General features: G+C 37.4%; 1 long non-coding RNA gene across 1 annotated transcript in view; it reads right to left on the bottom strand.

Moving 5' to 3' along the window:
* Nucleotides 1-21,042, bottom strand: part of LOC146593531 (uncharacterized) — a 343,928-nt gene that overhangs the window by 79,672 nt on the left and 243,214 nt on the right. The window lies entirely within an intron of this gene.

The raw sequence follows: 21,042 nt of genomic DNA, 5'->3' as shown, positions 1-21,042 counted from the left end.
GTGTGACAGGACAAGAGGCAATGGGCAGAAACTGAAGCACAGGAAGTTCTGCCTGAGCGTGAGGGGGAATTTCTTCCCTGTGAGAGTGACGGAGCACTGGACCAGGTTGCCCAGAGAGGTGGTGGAGTCTCCTTCTCTGGAGATCTTGAAGGCCTGCCTGCATGTGATCCTGTCTAGCATGCTCTAGGTGCCCKTGCTGAGCAGGGAGGTTGGACTAGATGATCTCCAGAGGTCCCTTCCAGCCTTACCCATTCTGTGATTCTGTGTGATTCTGTAAGAGTCATGACAAGTTTTCCACCTCCAGCTGTTAGAAGTTTACACAACATACTTTTGAAAGTATAAGCTAACACATTGTGAGCATAATATGTCCTAGATGATGCAGTTCAAGACTTTTAAAATTAGCCTGGAGACATTTCAAATCCAACCAAACCTTATTCTTATTTTGAGGGTTTATAATAAATACTTTTGTTAGTATTTAACCATGTTCAATATGACGGCATTGTAAAAAATAAAAGTTTTGTTTTATTATTTTTACTTACTTTAAGCTTCCAACATGCAGAGTTTGGCAAAAAGTCAGTAGACTCCCAAAGAATTTGCTGATATTGTTATGCATGTCTTGCTATGAAAAAAAAATCTTAAAAATCAACACTGACYGAAAAAAAACATCTTTGAATCGCCTTGTATCCTTACATTGAAGCCAGCAGAAAGCTTTCACTTCTAATTCCACTGACAGAAGGGTTTCTCTGGTAGTGAAATCTCCTGTGATGATAGGACACATTTGGAAACGACAGGAGTTTCCAATCTCAGCACGCTGATCAATATGAAGGTAGTTTCACTAGACTTCCATCGTGATAGAAAAATCTGCAAAGGACCAGCCGCTGCAATGAAATATTTTGTTTAAATTAAATATAAATGGCATCTGCTATTCAGAATGCTTTAGCCTTATAGCCAGACTATGAAAGGCRTATTCTGAGCAAAGCAGGGCAAGCTGCTGAGTCAGGGTTTTCCGCGAGCCTCGCGGGAAGTGCGAGGTCTCCCAATGACATGCATCGTCAGTTCAAATGAACTGTGGCATCCAATAAAGTAAGTGTGCCGATTCCACATACTTAGAAGCTGGGACAAAAGTTTTGTAATTTCTCGTGATTTCATGCAATGGCTTTTTCATTATTATGTCATTTTTGGCACTACTGGAATTGAAAAGCTCATAACTAAATAGACTAAAGCTTAAAATAGCTTAGGAAAGGAAAATGACTTAAGAGGGGAGGATCAGACCTGATATTACTTTTTCACTATGAAGTTTTATTTCAATTGTAAAAGTGCTGTCACAGCCTGTTAAGTTTAGCTGAGAARGAAAATTATGCAAGTGTATAGGAAGGCATGTAGGGCAAAATCCAAGAGCTCTGAMAAATATCTTCTTTCAGGGGTGGTTTAGGGAGCTCCTGCCCCTGTGGGAATTTCCTGCCTAATTCCAGAAACTTGCAGTTTTTAAAAGCTAAGCTGCATGTTCTTGTCCAGTAAAATGACATAAAACCCATCTTTTCGTGAGTGGTTTAAATTAATGTATTAGAAGATGAACTGCAAGTGCTGGCCCAAGTTTTCTTTTCATCTCCTCCTCCATATGGGCAGTAAACTTTGCTGGGGAAAGGGGAGGAAAGCAGGAGATAGATGTGTCACATCAGCCTGGCAAGATTCACTAGAGGATGTCTATCGAAGCCTAGAATATTCTGTGTTAAAGGGGTGGGCACTACTGATAAGGAGGAAGAAGAGAAATACTTTTTTTTTAATCTGCTTAGGAAAGATGGCAAAGAATGTGCAGCATTTTCTGAATGGCCAAGATACAGTCCAATGTTTTAGTACATCTGAAAGGCAAAACAAAAGTCTATTTGGAGACTGGGAATTTATAACCAATTACTTTTCCAACAGATGTTTCCTATGGAAGACCTCAGGTACATGCAGAAACTGTCTATTCTGGCACCAGTCCAGAAATATAAAAGMGACATGCCTGTGTATATTTATATGCACAATATTTTCAATAATTTAATGCTGATAACCTTTTATGCCATTCATCAATTTAACTGTTCGTCAGTTAATTTTCTCGGTACTAGCACAATACTGAGATTACAGAATAAAAACAGTTCTGGTATGTTCTATAAGCATTTGTTTCTGCTTTATTAAGTTGATCATATTGCAAATTTGTTATAATTTATAGTTTTTATTTATAAAAGTATAATTATTTTCTTATTTTATGATATCAGCAGAGAAATATGCAGACTGCACAGTTTTGCCAAAGAAATCTCAGAASAGAAGCTAAGAGCTAGATGAAAACCTGGCTTTACTGTAATCAAAAGCAATAGCCAGATTTTGTCTTTAATTTATAACAYTTGTCTTAGTTTTTCATTTGAGATTATTAGATAATCAAAGGCCTTGTATATCTTCCTCTTGAAAACAGTAAGYCTTCCCTGGATGTTTCTGCTTTGAGAAGAGACAAGAATAATGCATTTTGTCAAAATCATTCCAACTAGAATAGTTATTGATAATACCAGAACATCATTATTATACGGTATTACCTTGAAACCGCTCTTGTAAACAAAGATYAGCACAAGTAAAGCAAAAGACTTTTGGAATAAACAATCTATAGAAATACACATAAAGGGCTAAAGACCATCACACACTAGATAGGGATATGAGACCAAGAAAAAACAGAGATTCAAAACAGAKGTAATCAAATATAAATAAGTTCAGTATGTTAAAAATGATACGTTATTTCAGACCGTTATCAAATTGGAATATGCCTTTGAAAAATGAAAAAAAATCAGTTTTTCAGTTCTATTAACTAATGAAGAAAAGTTACTTTCTGCCTGGCGCTGCATTGATGATGGCTATTCTCCATTGCATCTAATGAATGCAGACTTTTTGTTCCAGTACAAACTGTTTTCTTTAGCTTTGAAATACAATGTAATTGTTAAATTAACAATTATATATGATGTGTAGGTGTTTATGGTTTCAAAAGTTTCAATAAAATTATTATTTGGTTAGCCTAAAATAATTAATATTAAGCAAATGTTGCAAATATACTAGAATACAAAAAAATGATTGAGTAGGTATAAATAAGATGGTAGGGGGTAATTTATGTCTGAAAAAAAGGTCTTTATTATTGGATTTTTTGTCTTTTGAATTAGCATTACGGTCAAAATGCTATCTTCAGCCCCTGAGGTCTCATTTCTCAATGACATTAATAGAATTGAAGGGATTAAAAGTTTTCCCAAAATCAGCACCATTTGTTGGAGTTCATATACTAATATAAGTATTCTGATATAAGGGTATGTTTTCTTTTCAAAAAAAGTAGCAGGTAGATTATAAATTGCAGAAATTCCATTTTTCATGTCAAGATAGAAAAAGCCTTAAGAAAGTAAAGACAGTTCACCATCTCGAGAATAACAAATAACTCCACTGTTACGGTGCTTGGTGGGACAAAGAAACAGAATTTGAAAGCCTTATATTGACTCATTTTAGGTCAAGAACTTGATTTCAGGGATATCACATACTACAGGGTATTCGTAATAGACTACTTGGGTAGTAATCTGAATTGTCTCCTTCTTGTACTGACCAAACCCAGCACCTTTTTCAAACTTTAGGTAAAGAGTTTATATGAAATTCACAATTTCTTACGAAAAAAAAAATCTCTCTTATCAGAATACTCAGATGACTGTTCTCGAGCTTCCACTTTTCTCTATAATCTTCCACAAAAAAGCATAAAAGGGCAGGATTATATGCAGACTTGATATGGTCAGTTGTAAGGATAGAAACTGGCTGCGTTTTTGAAAGAGGAACTTTATCATAATGTTAAATTAAATCTGCTATTCTAAGTCTCTTGAAACCCACGCTTAGAAGCATGACAGAAAAGGTTTCAGAATAGAATCAATTCCAACATTTCTATGCATAAGGGAGCAATTTGTTTATATAATAATCTTCTTTTCTCTTTAGGCTTAATCCCAAAAGATAATTGCAATATTTAAGATGCATTTTTATTTTTGATATTTAAGATTAAATATGAACATGTTATATTTTAATATATATATAAAATACTAAATAATGCAGTTCAGAAGTCATAAGGTTAGGTGTATTTGTGTTCTTTAAATTTATTTTGGCTCTGTTGGATTATTTAAAGCCTTCAGCAGATAGATTTTTCTTCCTGTTAGAACTGCTTTATTATCTAGTTGAACTTTAAATATTTCTTAAGAAGACCATTTCAAATTAATTTCTATTGTTCCTGCATTAATTATAACTTTTGTTTAGAAAGCATAATGCATTAGACTAAAAGRGAATTCTAGTCAAGTTCACCAATACACCATAATATCGCTTTCCTGCACTTGACAGGCCTGGTTCTCAGATAACATCTTTTGCTCACCCTCTTAATGAAAACACTTGCAACTCCTTAATGGTTAAGGACCACTCAATTTCTGACGTTAGTTTACAGGATGTGTCCTCTATCATTGTTATTAATTTAATTGACACACTGGTGAGTATTTCATACTCTAGAAGGTGCTCTCTTCTTCATCCCTCGGGATATTCAGAGCGACTGTATCCCACTACAGCCTTCAAGTTGTTAGAGCAAATAGGACAAGCTCCTTTAAAGCGCAGTGAGCGTTAAGGCATCCGATCCTCATTCTACTAGCATTTTTTTCTACCTATTCTTTTGCTGAGCACAAGCACCCACTCACATGTAGMGTCCCACATGAAGTTTAACAGTATGTGACAATACAGCACTAATATTTCTTCATTGCTACTACAGACATTTTGCTTAATTTGCTGGACTTTTGCTTATGAGTCTCTTTTTTGCCCACATCTCGTCGATATCCCACAATTAGTCACTATATTTTTGACTACTCTGACTCATTTTTTCCTTAGTTTTCCAGGGATGAGTTCTGAATTTATGAGAGTTCCCTCTTCTTATTACCTATATCCTTAAGTGTTCTCTTTGCTGAACTTAGATAATACCAGTAATGTGAAAGTCTGCATGATTTCGTCAAACAAAATTGTCCCTGATGCTCACAGCAGARCAGGACTGTCGACCATTCACAAAGACTAAAGCGTAAGTAGTTCCTGAGAGCTTCTCCGGTGTGTAAAGTGCATTGTAGAGCCATCAGACTTTACAAGTCAGTATTACACAGACTTTCCTTTTCACGTCAAGTTATAGTAGTTTGTGGTTTTTAAACAGATGGAGGTCCCATTTAACTCACCAGGGCTCTGAAAGAAATGTGACTTTTACACTTCATGGACAGGAAAAAAAATAATGCTTCCTTTGAGTCATGTCTGACTCAGCTCAGCTTTGAATAGCTTCTTTACTTGATATTCAGATTTCACAATGTATAACTCAAATTTCCAGCTACCTACTTCAGAGATCTAAGGCTTCGGAACAGATTTTAAYGAAAATAAAGGATATTGTTATAAAAGACTTTAAACATATTAAATGTTARTGTGAACAATTCTGTGATCATCTCAGCAGCAAGACATTAGATAAATAAATCTTATTATTAGAGTTAGTTCTTCATAAAAAAGTCTCATTATGTAAATATAAGACTAGTATGAATCCCAGTTAAGTAATGGATTTACTATGTTATGTACTACTTAGATTTACTCTGCTAAAGGAATTGGCTGGCGTAGAAGACTGGCATGAATTTGTTTTCAATTTTTCAATTCACAATGAATGGATTAATACAGAAAGCTCACTTCTGTTTTTAAAATAAGATAGAGACAAGAAGGCTAATTGGTTGTACTTCCTCATTTACTGCAAGTCAGTCCTTGCCAGAAAGAGCAAGGCAGGACAGTAGAGAGCAGGAACCAACACATGCTCTTACAAAGATGTAATAGTCCTCAGTTTAAGTATAAATCATGGAAATATTATTTTTCAATAGTAGATTGACTTAAAGTGTTTCAATGACTGAAATAAATTAGGCAAAAAGCTGCTCAACATAAAATCACTGAGGACACATAACCCAAATATGAGGCTTTAGCCATTCTTTCAGACACATACCTCATTGCTTCAAATCGTCAAATTCTTGCATGCAGCTAAAAGTACAAATACTGAATATTTGGAAACCTCAGTGTTTCAACAAATAGAAAACCTCAGTATTTTTATGAATAGAAAATGATTTCTGTATTTCTATAGTACAAACTCTAAAGCCAAAACAGCTCCTCTGACAACACATACTTAAAATGGTTTCTTATTTACAAGGAAGGAATGAAGTTAGAAACAAAACAATCCTGAGATATCCTAGGAAACCAAGCAAGGAAACTGCCTCCGAGCCGGGATTCCGCGTTGCAAGTAGCACGTCTGCAGCATTTGGCAGCTCTGGCTGCCAACTACCCTGGAGGAGCTAAGATGTAAAGAGTGAACAGCTGATACGAGGTGGCCTGTCCCCACGATTCAGGTACGTTTCAATATAACCTGAATGCACAACTTCCTCAGGTCTCTCTGAAATTATCAGATATGACACTCAAGAATAAAATTCTCAAGGCACACTTTGCAGAATTGCGATGTATTGCAAGACGGAGATTYGGGGCACTAATGAAAGCTTCCCCGGGCCGCTCCTCCAATTTTGCTGATCCAAATAAAACAGTCTGAGAGCAAAACTGAAATTTATAATATCATTTGACCAGAAATTAAATTTAGTCTTTTTTACTAGAACAAACATGAAAATTCTCAGTAGTAACTGAACAATACTTTTAAAATCAAATTAAGTAAATTACTTTTGAAGAWTTTTTCCAATTTTTTACTCCTAATTATGATATTCATTTTAAAGGGAACTTTTAAATTAAAAATAATAACAAAAGGAAATGGTTCCAAAATGTTATCTATGAAACATACTGGAATAAGCCTAGGAAACTGTAAGTCTTATTATAAAAAATTTTTTTTGATATATAAAAATAAATATATATAAAAATCCTCAGATATTAAAAATATTAAAATATTTTAACATATTTTATACTAAAAATCTTCCAAAGCTTTAGATTAATGTATTGTATAGGTAAGTCCAGCTATTTTAAATAAAACACATACAAATGCAAACGTTTCACAAAGTCTATTGAAATCCAAATACAGCATAATTGATATAAAAGTCAAGCAAAAATTAAAAATTATGAAATTGAAGGAAAAAATAAAGCCAGTAATGTAAGACTCATCAAGCACAAGATTCATAATAGTCAAATAAGGGATTATGCCTAAATGAAAAAAAAAGAAAGAAAGAAAAGAAAAAGCAGAACTCACTTCTATTACTGAGCTGCAGAAAGATTTTTTTTAAGTAAAATATGATTTTGATAATCTCTATGTCTTTTGGGAAGCACACTACGTGAAAGCTATGGTATACATGAATGAAAAACATGACCAAAGACACCTAGTATCATTCTGAGATAAAATTAATATTTCAGAAAAGGCAAGTTTTCCACCTGTTGAAAGCCCTACATATTTTGAGTTTTTCTGAAGCACTGCAGAACATAAATGTAATTATCAATATAAACTATCGGAGTATAGAGACTGCTCATTACTGGTCTAGACAAAAGCTAAAATTCAGGAAGCGCCAGCTGAGAGACCTTTCCCAGGGCAGACAAAAGACACATTTGCTTCTAAGGAAAATATTCAGCTTGTTTTTAACTCAGCACTGCACAACCTAAATTCACTGGAGAAAAGAAAGGTTCACAGAAATTCACAGAAATAAATATGTTTCTGAGAAAAAGCAACTTAAAAATGTGACCCACTGTTTTCTATGAGACATGTCAAAAACATTTTTTTCTGTTTATTTCTGCTTTTTCTTTTCTAAAAATATTTCTCATTTAACTATGCAAACAGAACAACTCTACCCAAAATAAAATAGAGATAAATGCGATACTTCCATTACATTTCTGTATTTCAGTATTTTCAGTCTTCATGAGCACCTGCTAGTTTCATTTCTTGCAGTATGCTTAYTAGTTGTGTAAAAGTTTATACACAGTCCAAAAAGAAGATAAACAGGATATTCAACATTGCGTGCTATGGTTAATAAAGACAGTTAATTCACAAAATCTCAGAGATGCCTTGTATTAAGAGCCTATACAGCAGTGTCAGCTGTGATATTAATGTCTAATTATCTTTCCTCATAGTTTTTGGTGTGTTTTTGGCTGGGCTAACTTGTATTGCTCAGGCATTCACTTATTTTTGCCTGAGGTGTCCCTGTGTGTCCACACAACCACAAAAAATATGTTCCTCGGCATCATGGAGAAGCATACTGAACAGAATGCAAGTTATTCAAAGATAAAATGAATAAAGCAGTTTGCAAATTATCCACTAAATATAGAGGAGGGATCTAGTAGCAAGGGCTGGAGGAATAACTAATGCATTTATGTCTGCCACACCTTTAATCTTTAYCGTTCCAATAGAGAAAAAATTGTACTGGCAAATTAAAGGAAGCCACACCATCAGAAAGTGCATGAAGGCAGCGAAAAACCAAATCCTCCCGAAAGTTAAAATGGGCGAGAGGAGCCGTTTGTGTTAATTCAGAGAGGCGCTGGCTGGCGAGGGGGGTCTGCGCAGCCCTGACTGCGCGACGCGTTTCTCATCCTTAAGCAGGTTCATTTTCATTCCTGGTACGTTAGATACTCTTTCAACCTCAATATGAATTGCTGTTTAATAAGATAAATCATCATAAGAAGTAATTGCACAATATTTAAGCTGATTTGTACCTGCAGCTGTGAAGCTGCAAGAGTATCAGGYGTATTACTTATATATTTCTATTCCTTGGTCTTCCATTTGAGAGGAGAAATACTGTTTAGCTGTGTCAGCTTGGATTACGGGACAAGAATTTACAAAACTTTCTCTCGCAGTTTTTCATTAGTTACTTTGTTTATCCTCAGGAAAGCCTCAGCATTTCTTGTTCAGTTCTCCCGTGTCTAGTAGTATTTGTTTAGACCGTGCTGGGATTTSATGATTCTGATGAAGGAATCATTAGGCTGAGTGGCTCTCTAGASTCTGCTACCCTGCCCCAACGTAGCATCGCTTCTACCCACAACATTTTTGGCAAATATTTTTCTAATCTGCTGTTAATCTCTGTTTGTAATGATAGAAACTTTGTAACTTCCTTATGCAATTTATCTGCCATTAGAAACTTTTCCCTAACAGACTACCTATGTCTTTATCTTTGCAGTTTAAATTGTAAAACTTCTTGTCTTGTCCATATTATGAACATGGAGAAAATGGTATTTTGCCATTTTCTTTTTTTACTTTGTCTTTAACTTGCTTAACTTTTTATGTTTTGGAAGGTTGTTATCTCCCATCTGAGTTCTCTCTTCTTCAAATTAAACAGCCTTAATTTTTGATTAATCTGTTTTCATAGAAAAAATTTCCCAGTCTCTGGTCAGTGCTTTTCTCAGGCTGTCTGATAGGTGCAATAATTTCTTAACCTGTGATACACTTTTTTTTTTTTTTCTCCTACTGAGACATATCGTTATAAAAATTACTGGAAAGATTATTTTCCTTCTTATATGTCTSCCCTGTCCTAAGTCTTCTGGCTATACATCCCAGCATAGTGCTGTTTTGAAAGTAGCATGACATTTATGTTTCATTTTCACCCTGTGACACCCTACACTTTTTCTAGACATCTGCTATCAAAACAATTGCTCTTAAATCTACGAATTTATTATTCATTTCTGAGTGAAATAATATTTTGAACCTCTACATGTTGATTTGTATATATTTCTTCCCCTAGGTGATTGCTCCAGTTTGTCAGGATAATTTTGAATTCTAACAGTGTCCTCCAATGTGATTACAGTCTCAGCCAGGTTGATGCAATCTGTAAATTAATTAGGAGCTCTCTGTTCCATCGTTAGGCCCTTAATGAAAACAGCAACTAGAATTAGGCCCAGAATAGGCACTTATGGGGTTGACACCATAGACAAAGACTTCCTGCTTAGTGACTACAGGTAGCTATTCTGCTGTACATTCATCATGTGGTTCAGTGCAAGTAATATTTAGATTCCTCTGAGAAATGCAAAACCTCAGTTGAAAATCAAAATATATACCATCTACTCCTTTTCCATCCATGGGAACTCTTCCCTGTTATTTAAAGTTTTTTAAATTCACAATCAGATTTGTTTGACAAAGTTTATTCTTGACTGATCTTCCTGGCAGCCATTCATCTGCTTCTTGCCTGTAAGGGGCTTTAAAATAGTGTGATTATTTATTCCAGAATATTTTCATATTTTCTTGCCTTGAAGATATGCTTTCTCTAATTCTTCCTCCATGTGTACACACACACACACACACACACACACTCTCTTTTTAGAAATGCCATCCCATTATACTAGAACTTCACAATGCTTGATTTTTCAAATACAAAAACCTTGTTTTTATCCCTAAGATTTTACAAACCCTTGATCATTTTCTGTACTTCTTTCCATTGGTATGCCCCCAGCATCCACAGTCATTGTTTTAGAGATGTTAAGGCACAGAATAAAGGTATGTCCAGAGACATCTTTGAGCATAACTTTTAGTATATGTTTCTGAAAATGTTTTCCTTCATTTTTTCTAATTCCTTTTTCAACCTGCTGGGCATTTTCAACTCGAAGGACCCCACTGCTGACTCTTCTCCATGCTGAGAATTGCTCATTAACCCTTGCTGTTTCTTTCATAGCCTTGTGTATGCTCATGTGCTCTTCCCAATGGCATCTTCTGCTGCCACTGACAGATAGAATGAGCCATTGGTCTGAACCAGTAAACCATTTCTATATTCTCATGGTGTAAAGTCACAAAAATTTCCATAGATAAAGAGACAGACAAGAAAGAAATAAGTCCTAAGAATATAAGATAGTGGCCTTGTTACCACTCAGGAGTAACTCTTGGGAGTAATAGGGTTTAAATTGGGCCTAGTAATTTACTTTCAGGGTGCTACAAATGTATTGACAAATGAAACATCACCTTCAGTCTATTAGGTGACTTGAAAATTGTGACTATAAGAGAAACTAAGTTGCTACAGGATTAAACAAAAGTTCTTTTCTGGACTGAAATCTCATTAAAGGGTTTGAAAGAAATAGTAAARCTTAACAATCAATTCCCAGCATGGCGAAGAGTCGGCAGTAGGGTCCCCTCACTGGAGGAGTTCAGGGAACTGAGACCTACAGATAGTTGTTAAATGCATAGGACTTTCCTGAGGTGGAGGCCCTTTCTGAGTTGAAAGTGAGCAGGTGCTGAAAGACTTTGGGGAGTAATATATGTTCTGCCCAAACCCTTCCCTAGGCACTCAGTTTGGTCAATATTATCGACAAAGTACAGAGGAGTCTTTCCATGACCCAACAYGCCTGGTCTTTTGTTTTCTGCAAGGAGTTACTGAAACTGTGCTACTGAAGTGAGTCTACAGAAGTGTTTACTGTTGAAGAAACTCAAAATCATTTGTTGGATGTACTGGTCTCTTGGATTTTGCCAAATGCTAGATTTAGGAACCTTTTTTTTTTTCTTCTTCTTCTTCTTTTTTCTGAGTATATTATAAACAACAACAACAACAACAACAACAACAACAAATCTTTAAGACTATTGGCTCAAGGAAGAAATAGACTTCTACTATGTTAGGATGTAAGTCTGCCAAAGAAACCACTAACATGAAGCTATAGTACTTGCTTTCTTTCCAATAGCTTCTGCTGTTACTGGCAGTAATATAATGTGCCATAACCTTGCCACGTGGTAGTAGGTTGACYGACTGTCTAAGACTAAAGATCAGTCTTAGTAAGAAACTGTATTACTTTTGCACATTGAAGATCTTCTATATCACTGTATTCAGGGTTTGTGAAAAACTGTTGTCAAAAAGAGCCTCCTGGGGTAGCAGCCAGACAATAAGTCTGTTGCTTAAGAGTTTTTCAACACAGCTACACAATCCTGTTTTCTTTCTGTCCAGATTTGTAGTAAGGTTTGAGACCACTGGCATCTGTGCAAGCTACACCAAGTGAGAGGTAATGTTGATTGACAGAGGGAATAGTATAAGGTCTTGGATAAAGCTGCAAGTACTTTCTCAATATGAGTTGTTAGTTTGTTTAACAAAATGGTTCACTACTGGAGGCCCTAAATAGATCAATCATTGTTCCTGGCTTTTAAAATTGTGCCATGGAAAGAGGTGTCTTTTTTGTCTGATGCCGACCATTAGATTACAGCCTACCCTACTAGAGAAAAGTCCCTGCAYGGGAATACTTAGGTTTATTGAGGAGAACTCAAAAGTTATGTTATGACAGATAGATGGATGTAGACACATGAAGTAGACTGTTGATCACTTTTGTACTCCCTAATAAATGTTTTCTGGATTTCATCTAAATACCTCGTTTTGTACAAGCAGACCATTGCCTGAGGTGAGCTCTCCTTCAGGTATGCATGACGTTATCTGACATCACTCACTTGGTGATCTGCATCCAAATGGAAAACCATTTTAGAGTTCTGAAGAGTTCAGTTTCCCCAAAAAGTAGCTCCTAAACAAAACTAAGTTAAATATCATGCTTTCAAAGAATTAAAATTTCTTTTTGAATTCTGATATATAATTTAGACATTCAGCTGGGATAGATGGGACATATCCCAAGTGATATTCTGGAAAAGGTAGAAGGTTTTCTTCTTTTCTTTACCTTTACCACTGTAGTGATACCATTCCAATGTTGCATGCCTAGTCAGAGACAAACAATAACTCTAATAAACARTGCCAAGTTTGATAAACAAACTTTTTTTATTTTATTATTATTTTTTTTTTACTGACAACTATTTTTGGTGAAAAAATCCAGATCTGTTCAATTTGATGATGATATGAAATATATTTCCTAATATAAGTTTTTATTGTGGACAGTGTGGTCCCTGGCTTTTGGCCTACAGAGTGGTATTTAGCCTAATAAGCTATGGTGCACTCTATACAAAGATACAGAAGTTAATCCAAAGTTTTATTCAGTCACATGCAAAATAGTTGTCCTCTGTGGCAGATTTATGAGTATGGGAGAAAATACCTGGCCACCTTGGACTCTGAGGAGAGAAAAGTGTAAAAAGTCTTCGTCAGAACAGTATTTACTGCAAGTACCATTTCCATCCCACCTCCATCATCACTTTCTCAAAGGCAAAAGCATGCCAGGTGTGAGAAGGCTTCAGCATCTTATCCTTGGGATAAAAAAAATACTAATGAGAAACCTTAACCTGTTCTGTCCTAGCATAACGCTTAATAGAAAAAGTCAGTGAGATAATTTCTACTGTTTAATTGAACTAAATTGGTCATTAAAGATACCATTCCCTGATTCTTTTTATGTTCAATTAAAAATATTTCTTTTTTTTTYCAGTATATATTCTGATAGGTGCCCTATTTTATTCAAAAAGATAATGAATTCCTTTTATGCTTCTCATTAAGCAAGTTATTTTCAGCACTTCTCTGTTCTCTGTAGTTAAAATCCAATTTTGTTGCATACTCCAAATGAGAACAACCTCCCCATATTTATATTATTGAAGCTAAGTACATGTACTGAAGAAGCTACAAAGAATTTAAATGCTCAATGAGTCTGTAAAGAAAATAGTACATAGCATGATTATGTTGTATTTGAAACAAAAAAAGAGATGCTGATTTGCAAGCAAATACATTGAACACATTTTCGATACCAAACTTTCTACTCCAAACTCCTAACTATTTGAATTTCTCATTCTCTTTGTTTTAGCTGGTTCAGCTTTACAGCACAGAGTATAATGACAATAGCAAATTTGTATTTGACCCACATTTATTAAACATTTATAGATTCATAAAGCTTAGCCCTTTAAAAATAAGAAGTCACTTCCATTTACATTTATTTCATATATCAAAGGTTTTATGTCTGTCAGCTATTGCTGAACTTCTTAATATTAGGGTGCAGTCAGGATGTAGAATAAGAAAAGATATCCAACATTTACATTTTTACATAACAAGACATGAGTAGAGCACAATTACTCATGGTATTGTCCTCAGTCACTTAATTCACTTTCWCTGTGCTCTCAAACACAGAGAGTAATGTTTTCCGCCACTGATTATCATGCAATTCGCCCGAGACTGGCTAGGATTAAGGAGTAAAGCTGTATCCATGTTTTAATTCTTCAGTTTCCCTATATGAAAAACTGCTGCTAACACTGTTTTCATTTACCTGTTTTCATCTCACTATCAAAGACACATTTCTATTTGGTTAACAGAAGACCATGTCTCTCATCTCTCACCCATCATTCGAGAACTAAGTTATTGATAATTAGAAAAAGAAAAGAAAAGAAAAAAGAAAAGAAAAGAAAAGAGAAAAGAAAAGAGAAGAAAAGAGAAGAGAAGAGAAGAGAAGAGAAGAGAAGAGAAGAGAAGAGAAGAGAAGAGAAGAGAAGAGAAGAGAAGAGAAGAAAAGAAAAGAAAAGAAAAGAAAAGAAAGGATATAACTTGTAATTGTACTGGTAATTTCCTAAGGCCCTTAACCCAAGGCCTACTCAAACACTGTACTTTGTGTGGTTAATACTCTAGCAGGGCTCCCAGAGAAACATGTCCCCAGTTGTGTTGAGCACTGCTGAGACACACATATTCCTTTTCCAAAGAGTTCTTCCCAGTCTAATTTAAAATGAGAAAATTTAGCAGCAACAAGAGGGGCTGATGGAGACAAATAAATTAAGCTCAAGTGGCTATTGAAGACATAGTAAAGAACAGGAGTGAGGCAAGGAGTAATTTATCCCTCAGGAGGCTAATAAAGAAAATTTGCACCGGTCTCATGGAAGAGTCTATTGACACACATTTACCTTTCACTTTTCTGAAACCTTAATGTTTTCTTCTTGCAAAAGAGAGCCATGTRTAGTGAACACATCACTACACTGTGATAATAGTGGTGCATCCACTCGAATGAAAAGTGACTAACACTAACTGCCTTGAAAGAGCAGCATGAAACCTCCTACAGCAGCCTGCCGCGTGCTGACTGAGCAGTCAGCCACAGTCAGTGTTTACCTRCAACAATTTCCTCTCCCTTGCATGCAAAGCTTTGGAGAACCTACCTCATTTCCAGATCATTAACTTCCAAATGGTTTTCTTCCCCACTGTCACTCGCCACAATCTCTTCTGTGTTTTTCTGTCAAATCCAATAGACTGTCTGGTAGACTCRCTTTGCCAGTCCAAGAGCAAACCCAGACCTTGCTACTTCTAAAGAACATTTTTTTCGTTCACATCTAGCTTTATGAGTTGGGCAGTATGTTGGATCCTCCTAAAGCAGCTCTAGCCAGCATTCCTGTCCCATGCTCATCCCAAAAGTATTCAGCACCCCACAAAGCTCAGGTGTGGTAGGCAGAGCCAATTTAACTGTGATTTTTTAGCCCTGTCTCTTAACGGACCAAGATGTACTCCTTCACTTCTCCATGCAGAATATTGTGCCAAACACCAAACAGTTCATTGCTGGCAGTGCTCTGAAGCTTGGGGCTTATCTCCTATAAAAGGATTAGCAAATGAAAATACGTATTCTAGTTTTATACAGCTAGGATTATCAGCAAAGCAACGCATTACTGTGATGTGCCTTTTAGTTCTATTTTCGGATGAGTACTACGAGAATTTTTGTTAACCTCTACTGTGAACAATTTCACATATTCTAACATGTTTAACATGTTAGATTGTAGTCAGACTGTAAATTTTACTTATTTTTTTTGTAAGAACAACAGGAACATATCACTCAAATTTTCCTAATGAAAGAGGAAGCTTTGTTGTAGAATCAGTACAGGTAATAGAGTATCTTACTAAATCAAATGTAAAGACTTTTATATATATCCACTTCTTGCACTGTTTAAAATATTCCTGGCTTCTAGTTTTAAGGCACCTGTGCTATCTAAATACATCTTTAAAAGCAAGCATAACAAAAGGAAGTATTGCTGCTACCTGTTTTACTTCATGTCTCTTCCAGCAGCAAGCAGACTGTTAAATATTTTTGAGAAGTCGTTGAAAATATGAACTCATCTGCTCATGTTAATTCAGTGCCAGTTCAAGAACACTATATTTGTTATCTGAAACATCACAGTATGTTTCYAAAGTGGCTGATGAAATTTCATCATGCAGTCTCCTACTGAGCACCATAAGGAGAGCTTTCCTGAGCTGTTTCCATATTTACTATCACGTTGATTCTCACCTGGGGTGAGCAAGGTGGGCAAGAGAGGGTCTGATACTGGTGCAGAGAGACACTCAAAGTTCATGAGGGGTTAAACAGGAGACATTTAATGGCGGACTTGCAACACAAGCTGCAGAGGGAGCCTTGGGAAGCACGAGGAGGGTTTGCCGATGAGAGGCTACCAGATGCACAAGTCAGATGCATGGGTCAGATGCACAGGTTGGATGCACAGACTGCACTCACTGTTTGTAAGTGCCCCTTAAATCTACGAGAAYTCTTTTGTTAACTCATCTGTGCTAGCCTTGAGCAGCTTCTGCCTGGAAAGCAGCTRGACATTGTAGACAAAACAGAATATGCACACCTGGCCCTGATGGGAATTTGGTCAGTATGTGGTTTCACATGCTGGGGCTGCCACCACGCACTCTACCAGTCATTGGCTCCCCACCAAATCTTCCAGAAGTGTTCTCACTGCACTCCACACCCTGACTGATGGAGGTGTGCTATCAGTGCCACCWGTGTGTGGCCAAGTTCAGACATGCCTTTCTGGTATTAGCCTAACTAACAGCTAAAGTGCGCAAGCAAATAAATCGTAGTGAATATATATATGTGTGTGTGTGTGTGCATATATATATGTATGTATGTATGCATGTGTATATAGTAAATTATAGTACGCATCCATACAAAGCTAATCAGCTCAGAACCAGGAGCATAAAACACTTTCCCATGGTCCTAAATTTGACAGCTGTGACAACAGTCACTGCTAGAGGTTGTCCTGTGCTGATTCTTGTATGAYTACATGATACTTTACATCATATAATACTTGAAGTAGGCTCTTTGTCTTGCGCATATTGAGTTTGATGTGCTCRCCACAGTTCCATTGGTGTCCTGACTGCCATCAGTACAAGACTGGGATGGAGAGCAGCAGTGTTGTGGCTCTRCTCATTATATTCATCAGGTCATGGTTTGTTGAATGAGAATCTCCTAGATGGAACATAGACTGGGACACTTTTGCCTTTGATTAGTACCAGGTAGGTGTTTCCTAGCTCATCAGTAATGATTTCCTCTTCTGACTGTTCAAGTTTACCTGGATCATGCATCCATATAGCATGCCTATAGACCTGAAACCACCTGGTTGCTGAATGGTTTGCAAGGAACCTGCTTCCTGGATGGTGGTTACCCCTTATCTAGTCACAAATCAGATGGGCTATTTGATCTCCCTGTGTTCATCTCAGAGGTCTGGATCTGGTATGATGGATGGCAACCATCAGCTCTTCAAGGTAGTTCGAGTCATTGACCCCTGCAATGATGTCCACCTCCCGGAGAGCTAAACTATTACAAGGTGCCACACAACCATTATACACTTGAGGTATGGTAATTGCCAACCCCATACTCAAAAGATGGCAGCTCTCTGGTTCCAGGGTTATTTCTTCGTGTGGCACTCGCAGACCGAACTCTGCAGTCCTGGGCATGGCTTGGCTGGGGAGGTAGGCTTGGGGGTGCAGCCGTTGGACTCAAAGCACACGTGGCCACTTGGTGGGTTCCCTTCTGGAATGAGCATATGGGGTAGAGCCACGCAGTGGTCAGCTGTTGAGGTAGGCAGTTGCCTGATGAGTGTTTTTATTCCAGCCTATGAGGGTACCAGTAGGGGACAGTTTGCCCAGCCGCTCTTTGAGCAGCCCATTTATTTGTTCTATCAATCCTACCCCTCGYGGATCATAGGGTACGTGATATGTCCAGGCTACTCCTCGCTCTCCAGCCCAATTCAGAACATCGTTCATGGTAAAGTGAGTGCCCTGATCACTTTGAATTTCCACCAGGGAGCCATATAACCCTATCAAGTCTTCTAATGCCTTAACAGTGTGAGCCTGGTAAGCTATGGCACAAGAGTGTGTGTACAATAGACCAGAGTAGTTGTTCACAGTGATCAGGACACACCTGTGCTGCTGGCTGTCTGGTAAGGGTTGAATATAATCAATTTGCCATATCTCCCCAAGCTTTTGTCCTATGCAAACATATCCCTTTTTGGTTCACAACTGCTCCAGAGCTAGGTAGGTACAGTGAGGACAACGCTGCTTTGCCCCTTTTTGCGCTGTGATGGTGTTATGAAGACCTCAATTGCTAGCCCATTGGATGGCCTTATCTCCACCCAAATGACTGCTTATATGGTGAATCCAACTGCTAACCCAGGGGCAATAAGCACACGAACTGCTGCCATAGTGTCTACCTCCCCTGATACTCTATGACTGACTCTGAGCTGGGGGGCKTGTTGGAGTCCCAGATGATTCCATCTCAAGTTTATGGATCCCAATCTGCTTCATGCAACAGTGCCCACACAGCCAGGGGATGGACCTCTCACTGCACCCTCATTTCACCATCAGTCATTTGCAGTATTGGAGGCCAAAACAGCACACTGGTGCTCCAGCTTCTCAGCTTGATCTGTGGTTGCAATTGCAGCCTCCTGAGTCACTTGTCAAGCCTCTTTCACAGCTTCAAGATCACTTTCCAACTGCCTTATTTGCTGGTGCTATGTGAGAGCACCTCGTCCTGGGTACGGAGTGCAGTCAGGAATATCCATCCAAGATCCCCTGCTGTCTTTCATGCCACCAGCTTTGCTTTTTCCAGCTGGAGYTTGGAAATCAGTTCCATGAGCCATTCTGGGGTTACCCTCAGCTTATTCACTAGCTCCATCTGTGCTGTGGGAGCAATCCACTTCACCAGCCTGTGATACATGGGTGTCCACCAATGGATCACATGGGAATGAGGCTCACTCCCTCCCCCTTGTCTTTTCACCCTTAAAGAAGTATCTCTGCACTGGTATCCTGCGGACTACACCAAATGTGACGGCAAGGCAGACAAGAGAGGGTCAGATATTGGCAGAGAGAGACACTCAAAGTTTGTGAGGGGTTAAACAGGAGAGATTTAATAAGGGACTTACACTACAAGCTGCATGGGGAGCCCTGGGAGGGGTTGCTGATGGGAGGCTGCTGAAGGCACGAGTCGGACACACGGGTTGGGCACCCAGGCAGAGCTCAACTCACTGTTCATAAGGGCCCCTTAAATCCACCAGAAATATTTCCTTGTCTCACCGGTGCTAGCCTTGAGCAGCTACGGCCCGGGAAATGGCTAGACATGTTGACAACGCAGAATATGTATGCCTGGTGAGTCTCACACCTGGGCCTGCTATCAYGTGCTCTGCCAGTCACTGACTCCTTGCCAGATCTTCCACAGGTGTTCTCACTACACCACCAAAAATTACTTAGTTTTATTTGCAACATGAAACGTAATGTGATATACTTTTGCATAAAAAAAAGAACCCTCTGAACGTGCACGGAACAGCAAAAGCAAATTTACTATGCTAGCCTGAGCATAGATGATCTGAGGTGACTCTACATGATAACTGAAATATCCAGGGACTTACTTTCTGAGGAATGAATGGCATCTACTGCCTGTGGGACATACTTTCCCTTAAATATAGGAGGGAAATGATAGCAGAGAAAGAATTTGCATTTCCGCCTATAGCAGTCAGAAATAAAGACATCAGGTTACACAGAATGTAAGTTTGCTACACTTTTTAGTGATTTACTTAAAATTTAATACAAAGTCTATCTTTTAAAATACATAAAATTTATTTACCACATAATACAACCCCTTATCTATATAACTAATAACTAATCATCCTTATGATTTATCTTCTTTGACAGAATTTAGTCATGTACATCTGGATAGAAAATTATTTTTTGCTATATATGGAAATTATAAATGTTACYATCTATGTCTGAAAAAATATATATTTTAAAGGAAGAGTGTTCCATTGCCTGTTTCAACAYTGTTTAAGAAGTAGAAAAAAATATTGCACATAACTGTCTTCTGATCTTTATTCATAATCTGTAGAACAAAAGCAAAAAAGTTCCTCTTCAATACAACTCAGAAATACAATGCTGAAACTGTCAGCTACTACCCTAAATAATTGTTGCCTTTATTGTGGGTAATGTCAGACTGACAGAGTAACTGGAGAGATATATACTAGAATAACAAATGCCATCCTGAGCTGCATCACTGTCAAATCACCAGCAGTTTAAAGCAGCTTCCGCAATATTGACAAATACTGGTATTCAACAATACAGAATTAAAAATGWAAGCTACTAAATTCATTGCTGTAAGCAATTGACAGGCAGAGAAAATTAAAAAAACAAAAAAAGGAAAGGAAAAAAAAAGAGAGAGAGAGAGTTCCAAACAGTTGTCAAAAATCACAAAAGGAAACTATTTTCAAAGCCTACAATTAGAAAATTTACTGTTCAGGGATTGACTAAATAACACTCTTCTRGAGAAAAAAAACAAAACAAAACAAACAGAGATGGGCTTTGACATTTTACAGCTAGCTAATTTCACATAATCACATCATTTGAAATATCACTACAAACAAAGAAGGGRTAAAATATATGCAAATTTTCTTCATTAATTCTCCCTTCTAAAATTTCTGTTCTGGTCTCTACCCTCCTCCCCCTTCTCTTTTCACCCCAGCAGTGATTTCTGCCTCTCACAGACTTGATTGCTCTGATGACCTCAATCAAAAGGCAATTATCCARCAAGGATGGAAGGTAATTATTCCCATCAAGGAGAGATTGAATGCACCTGAATAGACAGCTGCAGTTCTTCCAGGGATTACATTATTACTATAGAAATTGCCTCCATTAATTTGTTGTGCATGTCAAATTTATGATAAAAAGTTGATTTGTTTGCAGGACAGCTGCTTTTCCCATTTTCACCCAACACTGTCTCCAAGTTAAGGCAAGAGCAACAGTCAATTGTGAGTTACTTTAATATTATATGTGACACTTGTCAGTATGTAACTGTCTGCTCAGGAGTGGAGATGTCATAAAATCAGAAAAGGGGCATGAAGCTCCAGATAGCTGTTCACTATATAATTCA

The sequence above is a fragment of the Rhea americana genome, unplaced genomic scaffold (assembly GCF_003343005.1).
Source record: "Rhea americana isolate MKP2758 unplaced genomic scaffold, rheAme1 scaffold_29, whole genome shotgun sequence".
In the NCBI taxonomy this organism is placed as follows: domain Eukaryota; kingdom Metazoa; phylum Chordata; class Aves; order Rheiformes; family Rheidae; genus Rhea; species Rhea americana.
Note: the sequence above shows the minus strand (reverse complement) of the source record. Positions and strands in the feature narration are given on the sequence as shown.